The sequence below is a fragment of the Euprymna scolopes genome, chromosome 35 (genome assembly GCF_053919585.1).
Source record: "Euprymna scolopes isolate OS-2025 chromosome 35, ASM5391958v1, whole genome shotgun sequence".
Lineage (NCBI taxonomy): Eukaryota > Metazoa > Mollusca > Cephalopoda > Sepiida > Sepiolidae > Euprymna > Euprymna scolopes.
The window spans coordinates 23,604,951-23,617,450 of record NC_136516.1 but is presented as its reverse complement, the minus strand read 5'-3'; positions in this window follow the sequence as shown (position 1 = coordinate 23,617,450).

Sequence of the window (12,500 nt, the reverse complement as noted above, 5' to 3'; positions counted from 1 at the left end):
AGTGGATGAATAGCGTGGTTTTAGGACATCATCATCATCATCATCATCATCATCATCATCATCATCATCATCATCATCATCATCATCATCATCATCATCATCATCATCATCATCATCAGCATCATCATCATCATCAGCATTATCATCATCGTAATCATCATCATCATCATCATCATCATCATCGTCGTCGTCATCATCATCATCATCAGCATAATCGTCATCGTCATCGTCATCATCGTCATCGTCATCATCATCATCATCATCAGTATTATTATTAGATTTTTATGATTTTTTTACATAGATTTTTTTTTTCAATTTAAATAATTTAGTGGATTATTTATTCGGTGAGCTAATTAGGTTGATGTAAATTAAGTGGGTAGTTTTTTTTAATATGGTGCAACATGATTTTGAATGCAGTTAAGATAGACTGAAAGAAAGAGGAAAGGAAAAATGGAGAAAACAGGATAATCGGAGTTGCTGATATTAAAATTTATTTATTAATTTCATTTTTTAATTTCTTATGTTTTATTTAAACTCTAAGCGATTCTAAATAAAACATCTTTCTCTTCTTACACAAGTATGCATATTTACTTATTAAAAATTAACAACTACACACACACGCGCGCGTGCGCACACACACACACACACACACACACACATATATATATATATATATATATATATATATATATATATATATATATATATGGGTCTTTTACGATTATGATTTTTAAATGAAATGTATTTGCTGGTTTGTATTACTGTACACATAGATTCGAAAAAGTTATCAAAAAACAAATACATAACAAATAAATGCTATCAAAGGCAAGATAAGTTAATTTTCTACCAAACTGGATATTTTTTGTGTTTTTATTTAATGTAACATGTTTATTCAGCTCGAAAAACATACAGTGGCACCCGACTCCTTCTTTGACACGATAAGTTTGGGAAAAGCAGTTAAAAATTAAAAAAAAACAACTAGACAAAATACTGTTAGAAACTCGCTCAATATAATTTACCATTACATTGGTTGACATATATTCTGTGGGTTTTTAACAGTATTGTGTATATTTAAAAAATGTTTAACTCCTTTCCACAAACTTACCGTCTCAAAAAGAGAGTCGGGCGCCATGTTTAATTTTCCATAACATCGTTAAACACTGTATGTTTTTCGAGCTGAATAAACACGTTACATTACATAAAAACACTAAAATATTAGTCAATTAGGTAGAAAAGTAAATTTGCCTTTGATAACATTTATTTGTTATATATTTGTTCTTTGACAACTTTTTCAAATCTATGTGTACAAGTAATACCAACCAGTATTTGCTTAACTTATTTAATCTTTTGTCGCCTGTAGTCCCGTAATAACAGTGGTTATTTACTTAATCCTAGATTTGGTTACTAATAAATTGTTATTGCTTTATTTTTCTTTAATTTATTTTGGGATTTTCTTGTTTTTCGGGTTTCTTTGCTCACAGACCCGTCGAAAGTGTATAAAGGCTATGCGTTTCTTAGAGCAGATTCAATAAAAGTTCTTTTATATAAGAGGTGCCTGAAATAAGTTCCCAGATGTTTTCGTATGCACATTTTTATTGATAATACACATAGAAACTCTAGTCCGCTTCGAAGTAATCTCCTCCGGCCGCAATGCACTTTTTATATCCTTCCAACAACTTTAGAAAGACCCCATGGGAGTCCTCTTCTATGAGTCTGTCAATGACCCTCGTCACAGCCTTTTTCGCCTCAGCAATTGTCTCATTAAAACAGCTTCTTATAGTTTCCTTAAGCTTAGGAAGTAACCAAAATCAAAGGGAGCAGATTCTGTACTATATAGCGGGTCAGGAACTTGCTGTGTGTCTCGGTCAAATAGGCTAATTTTCTTTGGAGCATCCTTGAGTCAAACTTCGCACAAATAGTCGCATCTTCAGTTCCTCGCGTATATTGTGTACAGTTCCCACACTGACATCAAACTGTGCACTTATTGTCTCTATAGACACACTCTGTCCTTATCCATGAAATTCTTTATTTATCCAAGCAACTCTTGTGTTCTGACTTCCTTGCTACTACCACACATCTCATCATTGCTCACAGACCCATCGCCTTCCTTGAATCTCTTATGTCACACAAATAACGATGCTCGATTCATACAAAGTTATCCGAAAGCAGTCTCAGCCATTCCATACATTTTTCTGGCATTTTTTTCTAAGTTAAAAAAAAAATATCATTCTTCTACAGTGTCCTCACGTCCAGATTGCGTGTTTGAAATTCACCAGCTGTGATAATCACGCTTTAGTGCCTTTGTACTTGATATCATATAAATTGGTCAGTCATCCCATAAGATGTATAGCAATAACATGGCGAATTATCTATAGTCTTTGGCACTTTTAGATGAGTATACAAAACACTAGAAACTTATTAACGGCATCTCGTATCTATCGCTAAAGTAACGTGTCGATGTTAGTTACAACATGACAGGGATATGATCCGTAAAAACGGATGAACTACATCCGGTTGCAACACCATAACAAGATGTCAGCATGCACAATTGCAAAATTGCATCTTTAAATTCAGATCTGTGGTGAAGGTTTGTCTAATAAACTCTTTGAAGTAAGTTTGATTTACTCTCCTCCTTGCAATAATTCATTTGATGAGCAAATGCCTTCAGAGTAAAACAAATGGTGTTAACTAACAGGAACTGTGGAAATTCAACGATATGCGAAATGTATTTTATTAACAAATATGTCCTGATAAAGCCGATATAATTTTGAATAGAGTAAAAAATTAGGTATTTGGAAAGAAACCCTAATAAGATACACCAAATATGAGTTAATTAACATGTCTTTTAAAATAGTGACAATTGTATTTTCAATATAGAACTGGTCCAAATCAGAATAAATAAAATATACTAATTAATACTCATAAAGTAATAGTTTGCTACATAGTTTAATACAAATAATAAAATCACATTGTAAAAGACACTCACTCGGTTCAGCATTTCCTGGCAGACAATGTTCGTGTTTTGCCCCATTTCTTTCGAATGTTCCCTTTTTTGCAACATGTAGAAATTTCTACTAGTTTCATTTTCACACTATTACACCAATGATTATATATTATTATAAGAATATATGAACAAAAAGAGGTTACATCAATAGGAGGTCACTCTCATGCTTTTTTTTCAGGGTGACTTATTGAAATTTTTAAAGCTACATTTTGCGAACTTGGAACTTTTTAAGCAGATTGTATTTAGCTTTTTTTAAAAAAAAACATACTGTTCGGACTTAATAGGAGAAACAAGCAGAAAATGATTCTGGATTCTGTGGATCAAACCGCAACAATAAGAAACTAACGGACATAGTTCTAAATCAGGAAGTGTAAATCTCTGATTTAGTCATTTTCGAAAATAAAACTGGCGGGCATTGAACGTTATACGTTAATTCTCTCAAACGATATGAACATCCGGCATACACACGTGCCATGATAGCGACTACAAAATTTAGATCGCTATAAACGGATGGGATTGAGAGATTATGAGACCCTTTTACAATTAATGCGAGCGAGATTACCCGCAAAACTTGATGCCCCTTTTGGGGAACATATTTTGATTCTGAGAAATCCAATAAATCCAACAGATGAACAAGTTCGTGAAAAACGAACACAATTCCTATTGTAATATTACATTGCATTGTCTTGAGATGAAACCAAAGATTCTCATAAAATCTAATGCCTACAACAAAACGTCAAAGATACCGCCTGCTTGAAACGGAAACGGAAACAAAGATGCCACTCGTAAATCTACAGAAGTACGCCAGGTGGCCACAACAGTACCCTAGATGAGACCTACATATTGTATAATGCTACAAGATCAGCGTTTCTACGAGTGAAATGGTGACAGAGAAAAACATGCAAAATACTGCTTGTTTTTTAGAGTGCATACATGCATATATGCATGCATGCATGTATGCAAGAAATTGGAAGCCTAGTAAACTAAAAGATGAAATCAGTAAGAAAGTGTAATATGCTTTAAAAAAAAAGATTATATTTAATTAAAACCGGAAGTAATGTCTTATTTAAACCGGAAATGCCTGATGAGAACGCACTCAATTTGAATTTTTTTCATAACTTATGACTAGGACTTGGAAAACAGCATGTTCTTTTCTGTGCTTTGACCCTGGAGCATGCATCCGTTGATATCTTATATGCTTTTATATAGAGATGTTGTTCTGGCTTAATTAAATGTGTCTAACTGTGCCATATATATATTCGAGAGTCAAAACAATGAAAAGAATATGCTGTTGTAATAGCCCTAGTTATGACGCCGCTACATCTTCATTGCTTAATCAGAATTTATGTCCAAAGATTAACAGTTGATAATTTTCGAATTTATGGCTCCCTATTTCTCTCGCTCTCACACTCTCTCTCTCTCTCTCTCTCTCTCTATTTCGCTTCCTCTCTCTTAGTATATATATATATATATATATATATATATATATATATATATAAAGCTGAACGTCTGTGTGTGTGTCTGGTCGCGAATAGGCTCCTATATGGTTGACTATTATAGAAAACTGATCACATATAACGATAGAAGATATATCGAGACACAGGAATGGGTATGTTTCATCTGGCGTAATGATGACTCATTAAAATTGTGGGGTCTGCGTCCACACAGTATGGAAATAAAAAATTAAAAAAAGAAAACCGTTTACAGGTGTTTTTGATATAGATGTACATAATAATACTTTAATAAGTATCTTTTAACTTAAATAGGGATGATATAATAAAATTGTGGGGTATGCGTTCGCGGCAGGCCCCCATAGAATGGAAATAGGCACAAAATTTAATAAATACTTTTCATATCTATCTGGGTAAGTATACTTTGATAATTATGTTTCAGTTTGAAGAAATATAGTATAATAAAATTATGGGGTGTTCGTTCGCGCCTGGCCTCCATAGAATGGAAATATGCCACAAAGTTTAACAAGGTTTTTTTTATTAGATCAACAGAATGTTGTGATAAGTATTTCAGTGTGAACAGGTATGGTATAATAAATTATGGGGTTTATCTATTTTATTTTTACTTTAATCATATTTTGCTTTGGTTTTGATATCCCCAAATTCGATATATATGTGCCTGGCCACTAATATATATATATATATATATATATATATATATATATATATATATATATATATATATATATATATATAATTAGAATTATGTAAAGAGTACTAAGGACGAGTCTCCTTAAGTCATGTCATTTCGAAGCTAAATGTTTTTCATCAGACAAGGAGGAATAGCTGACATTATTCAAATGTAAAGGGAAACAGACATAACCAATTTTGAACACATTGAGATAAGAAATAAAAAAAGCAAATGCCTCTGATTATTACATAAAACACTTGGATGTTTAATTAAAAAGGCAATTCTGAGTAAAACTGACTTTTGATCAAGACTTTCCTAGGAATCAGTTCGAAATCCCGCATTGTTTAAGATTCCGGGATAGTTATCAACAAATTCAACTACATAGATTTCCAGGTTTAAAACGATGCATACCAGGAAAGATGAAGAATTAATCGATCGAAACATTGAAGCAATAACAACTGAGATCAGAATACTAATAGTACTTCAAATACGTATGCGTGTGTGCGTATGTGTATCCGTGTGTGTCTTTTCTGTGTGTATGTGTGAGATGTGGGAGGGATTACTTTTGATTGACGTCATTATCAAATGTTTGATAACAGGATAAACCGTGCATAGAAATAATCATACCAATGTTTATGGAAACAAATGTCAATAAACTTATTCGAATTTCGGGGGATAAAATTGCGTTTTATATAATTCCATTACGAGAGACATTCAGTGAATTTGTAGTCTTTCTTTTACTAGCAACCTAATTTTTTTTTTTTACTCGCCTTCTCCCTAAAGAAGGCACATAGCAACTTAGACTTAAGGGGCTACTAATAGAGACCATACCTTGGAAAGATTAACAAGTTTTGAACTTCTGAATATCAGTACATCAGTATAACACTAAACTAGGAAATGAACATTTCAAGCCAGATAGTATATTACGAGGGGCTTGCAATAAGTAATGCCCTTGTCCCACTTCCCATCGTAGTAGAGCAACGGAACTTAGCACAGTTATTAGTCCTTCTCTACATAGGAACCATCCAGAGTTATGCATTTCTTCATCGTTTGATGCAGCTCTTCCGACCGTTTTTTTAGAACACCCCAGGTTGGTCCTCCAACCATGACGTGACTTCAGAAATCAAGGCTGCATCATCTGGGAAACGTTTTTATTTCAAAAACAACTTCATAGCTGGGAAGAGGTGAAAGTCAAACGGTGCAAGATCAGGAGAGTAGGGAAATATATTTATATATATATAAATATATAAATATATATATATATATATATATATATATATATATATATATATATATATATCAGTGCATGCCGCCCTGCATTGCTCAGTGATTAATTAAACTTAAATAGGATACTTTGATTAATACATATTTCGTATATATAAATATATTATTTGGACCCAATATATGGTAATGATTTAATAAAGTAAAAGAAATATGACTCGTACTCTACCATCGAGAATTGAAGCTAAAACGTTCAGTTTACGATTATTTTTCCTTTGACGTTAATGCCTGAGCAATGAAAACATATTTGCTTCAAGGCTAAAAATTAAAACATGAACTAATAGCTATTACGTTACGCATGCATATTCCTAATGCCGTCATTCAACCTTCACCTAGCAAATTCTATTTTTTTCATTTTCATACTTTTGCACCGATTTCCACCGTCTAAATCCAAAATATAAAGTCTTGCATGGGTTCAAATACCCTATATATTAAGTTTCATATCTGTAGATAAAAAACTGACGGAGAAATATGGAAGGAAAAATTGTTTATATAAATATACGCATATATATATATATATATATATATATATATATATATATATATATATATATATATATATATATATATATATATATATACAAAGAGGGGTGTGTTTACAATTAATTTTTATTCAAATATTACGCAAGTAGAATATCTGCATGAATATAATTACACGTAATTGTTTACTAAAGTGTTATGACTTGCAATAAGCCACAAAAAAAAGAACAGAACAACGAAATAGAGTTTAAACAATGTAAAAAGGTTACAACTGAAAAGAATAGTAAACGTCACCGAGCAGGCGATGGTCGCTCTGGTGATTAATCAACACCTTGGATCAAAAGGTCTATGGTTTATATAATGAATAGAACAGTCTATTTGGAGGGCGATTTCCCCACAACATTATAATAATCATCCTATGAGAAGACCGAAAAAACTAATAGGGAATTATTTATGATATATGTTTAAAAGAATATGCAAATTAGATCTTTTGCGTATGAATGTAAATCCACGACCCATATATAACAAAGTTGTATTTGTTAAATAAATAAAAATAAAGTTTTTAACATAATCTCAATACACAAAAAAGAGCACATTCATATGAGTATAGCTGCACTCATGTTAAGATGTAAAAGATAAATATATTGTTGTACAAACATATTTTACGGGTATGAATGAATGTGTAAATATATTATTGAAGTTTATATAGGATGTGTGTAAGCTAGCCCATTATATATATATATATATATATATATATGTATATATATATATATATATACAGTCATCCACATACAGTACTGTTTCGCTGTATCGTAGCTCATCAGTGTGGCTAGACAGGCAACTACCTGGATCCAGGATCGAAACCTGACTACTCGCACAACAATCAAGGCTTCTTAACCATTACGCTTATCGACGGCTGCTGTGCAACTAGTGAATCAACGATGTTTTGACAGCGTCCGATATACCTAAGCTCGATTTGTTTACAAAAGGATTATTTCTTAATATGCTAATAGTATATCGTGTATCAATCCTCAATATGCTCAACTCGATATATATATATATATATATATATATATATATATATATATATATATATATATATATAACAACAACAATACGCGCTCCTGATGATAATCGAATGCACCGATAGAAAGCGCCTGTGAGAGTACGACTGAATAACAGCTTTGTGCGCCACTTTATACAACATGTTAGCTTAATTTTAAACGACCTCTCGGGCGAATAGAAAAGATATCTAAAAAATCGGTAAATAATAATATATATATATATATAAACTGCTTGGCCATCGATACTAATGTTTATATACACAAAAAGTTTGTCCGTTGATATAAAATACATAACATTATGTACAGCGACGCCATTACTGCTAATAAATATAGTATTTATAACAGCAAGGGAAGAGCTACTTGAGACTAATATCAGTAAACTATGTTTGTAAAACGTTATTGATAATAAAATATGGATTCAAAATACTCTTTTAAACTGACCAAACATTTCTTGTTCCAATCTGTTCGTTTCCCATTAACATTAAATCGTTTGTAGTTCCCCTTTTCTTAAGTAAAAGTAGATAAAACGTTTTTATATACATAAAATGATCTTGTATTTCCTCTTGATAATGGTTTTGTATTTCGTCTTTATAATGGTTTTGTATTTCGTCTTGGTTTTGGTTTCATAATGTGGTCTCTGAAAAGAGGCGCTGCTGAAACATGTATGCACATATGTAGCCGATAATATCTGTTTAAATAAACGTATTATAAACCTGCCCTTTTTATTCATCGAACAATGTTTAATAATTACAGGACGTTTATTCGACTACCATGTAGGAAACTAAATCATACAAGCATTATATATATATATATATATATATATATATATATATATATATATATATATATATATATGCCAACTCATTAATGAAACAGCTGTAATAGAAAAAATCCAGGAAATAAACGAAGGTTATGAAAAAAGTAAACGTGAGTCTTTGAATTCTCAACAAAATTTGTCACTATATATATATATATATATATATATATATATATATATATATATATATATATATATATATACATTCTACAACCTTGCCCATTTTGGCCTTTTATTGTGTAATTAATAATATTCATTTATTTCACCTGAAGATTCCCGTAAAATGCATCTTTTTTATTTACTAACTATTTTTTCAGGCTGGTTAACATGAACTGCAAGCCTAGTTCTATTTTAAACATTTTCTGAAATCGAATTTACGTAGTATATTTAGCATTTACTTCAGAAAGACTATTAAAATTATAATTTACTTCGGACATAAAGACCATTAAAATAATAATTTACTTCGGAGATTGAGACCATTAAAATAATAATTTACTTCGGACATTGAGACCATTAAAATAATAATTTCTTCTGTGTTGATTTGAAAATGCAGGATGGAACGGTAAAATTGTCGCCATAAAAGACATAATTCCATTTGATGGAAACGGCTTTTCTTTATTTCTTGCAGACCAGTTGTGTACAAATCACAAGAGTGATAGGAACTTTCTATTATGTCTGAAAGTGACACAGAGTCAAACGAGCGAAGATACGCCGCTGTACAGCTCATGCAGTTTCAATTCATGCCAGTGCAAAATTCACAACATCACTATAATATCCATTAGTTAATATCGGTACTCTGATGAAGAGAACACTTTCTTTTAAACTCCGGGGATATTTTAATATTTCTTATTTGAGTATTTTGTCATGCATTAAATTATTCTCAATTATAATTTACAATCTTTAATTGTGCTATCCTATATAAATCTCTCTCTCTCTCTCTCTCTCTCTCTCTATATATATATATATATATATATATATATATGTATATATATATATATATGTGTGTGTGTGTGTGTGTGTGTGTGTGTGTGTGTGTTTATATATATATATATAGCCTAAATAAGCTTTGAATAATAATAAATAAAAAAAGAAACTAAGATTAACACATCGCGGACTTAGCACCTACATAATCCGACTTCTAAAAAGAGAATTCATATATATATATATATATATATATATATATATATATATATATATATATATATATATATATATATATATATATATAACTACTTCATTTGCTCACATAAATTTAATATACGAAAGTATAGATTTATGCGTAAACTTTAAGTATTTACTTCAAAAGTGCTCAATACGTAGGTAGAGCTAGTTAGTAATTTATAAAATATATATGGCGACTAAGCTACACTGAATATTCTGCGTTTCATCCACTGTAGGATTCGTCAGGCTTATGCGCATAAGCCTGACGAATCCTACAGTGATGAAACGCAGAATATTCAGTGTAGCTTAGTCACCATATATATTTTATAAATATATATATATATATATATATATATATATATATATATATATATAAAAGCATTACAATGGCCTACGTATATTATACAAAACTAAAACAGATTTACTCAAATTACAAACAAAACAATTAACCAATTATTCCAATAATAAATAGACATTTAGTTTGACCTGACTAACACCATTTACAATCCCACATATACAAAACTAGGTATTAATATAACATAATCTTCTACATCTGTCAGTACAGTCAGTGAAAGCTTAGATATATTTCATCCCTTGTTGTCATTATGATAAGATCTACACTGAGGACACCCAACGCTACCGAGACAAGAGAATTTACGAGCACAAAAGAGCTATCAAAACGAATGACGAACTCATACTATAAAACATTATCATCGTTTTGACTTTAGAAAAAGCCACTTTAATTACACATATACAAAACAAATCTACACAACGATTAATCGAATCAGCTCTCATAACCTATTCAACAAATACAATTAAACCAACAATGGGCTTCTATTATGTCTCCCGTCACCCATCTAAGGCTACTATCAACAAAAACAATATCAACTTGGATAATGAATGCTTTTAAATAAGGTTATATTAATCCCTTTTATAGAAAAGTTGCTCTTATCGTCTCCTTTCCTTTTATTAATATGACACACACATACACACACTCATATATATATATATATATATATATATATATATATATATATATATATATATATATACATACATATATATATATATATATATATATATATATATGCATGTACATATTTGTATGTATACATAGATTTAATATGCATGTCCGTATTTGTATCTCTACATAGATTAAAATTTATTATGTCATATATATATATATATATATATATATATATATATGAAAAAATAAAAAAAAATAAGAAGGATACGCTATTACTAAGTTTAAGTAATATATATATATATATATATATATATATATATATATTAGTATTTATTTGGAAAAATAATTTCATCAGAGTGCTCAATTAAAAGGAAAATCCAAATTGTAAGAACGTATTTATATTTTGTGTACAGAAAGTTGTTAGTTGAGACAGATCATTGGTACCGTCGGTTTCAAGCCCAATAATAAGGCTCGTTTAAGGTATCCTTATCAAGCTCTCTTAAGCCAATATTAGTCTATCTTATAACCGGAAGTGTGAAGTATATATACCTCGCGAATTCACGTTTAAATCTCGTTTTGTTAAATCCCCCCTTCTTTTATCGGATGATGTAATACCTAATTTTTAACTTTGAATTATTTAAATTTAAGATCTAATTTCGAAAACAAATTCTTCAACTAACAACTTTCTGTACACAATATATATATATATATATATATATATATATATATATATTTCTCTCTATATATATATATATATTTCTATATACATATATATATATACATATATATATATATATATATATATATATATTACATTATTGATTTACCTCAAAATTATACTATTTTTATGTTGCCAATAGTATTATCTATCAATTTTTATACGAATTTTAATAATTACAGAATGTATTTATTATAAATAGAAAATAAATCATTTATATCGAATTGAATAAAAGTGCAATCCCTTCCCTCGTTTATTCGTTAAAACATCTTGCTGTGGTTATTGTGTATTTTTTCTTCATTCAAGTTCCATATATTTACACATCTTATGCTCATCTTATCAAATACATATCGATTATTACTCTTATATTGTTTTATGCAAGATTGAATAATGTTTTATTGTACTTTAATAATTGTGTAGCATTTTTTAAATATTTTTGTAGGAATTCAATGACACATATATATACATATACATACATACACACATATACATAGACACACACTCACACACATACACACACACACCCATATATATATATATATATATATATATATATAGATACATAGATATATATTCCTTTTTATTATTCGTACAATAAAATTATGAAGAATATCTGCCAAAATAATTTTTTTTTTAAATTGAAGAATATATCCAGGAAATAAATTAAATTTATTTATCAACGGATATCGACTTCCAAACTATCTTAGAAGAAAATATATAAATATATTGGGTTGTATTAATCGCATTACCTAACCATAAAAGACGTAGAAAATTCTACGTTGCACGAAAGACAATTTCAATTTTATACGTTGTAGAATTTTAGCTAAACGCAAGGAAAATATAAATTGACGCACAGAGAGCCATGC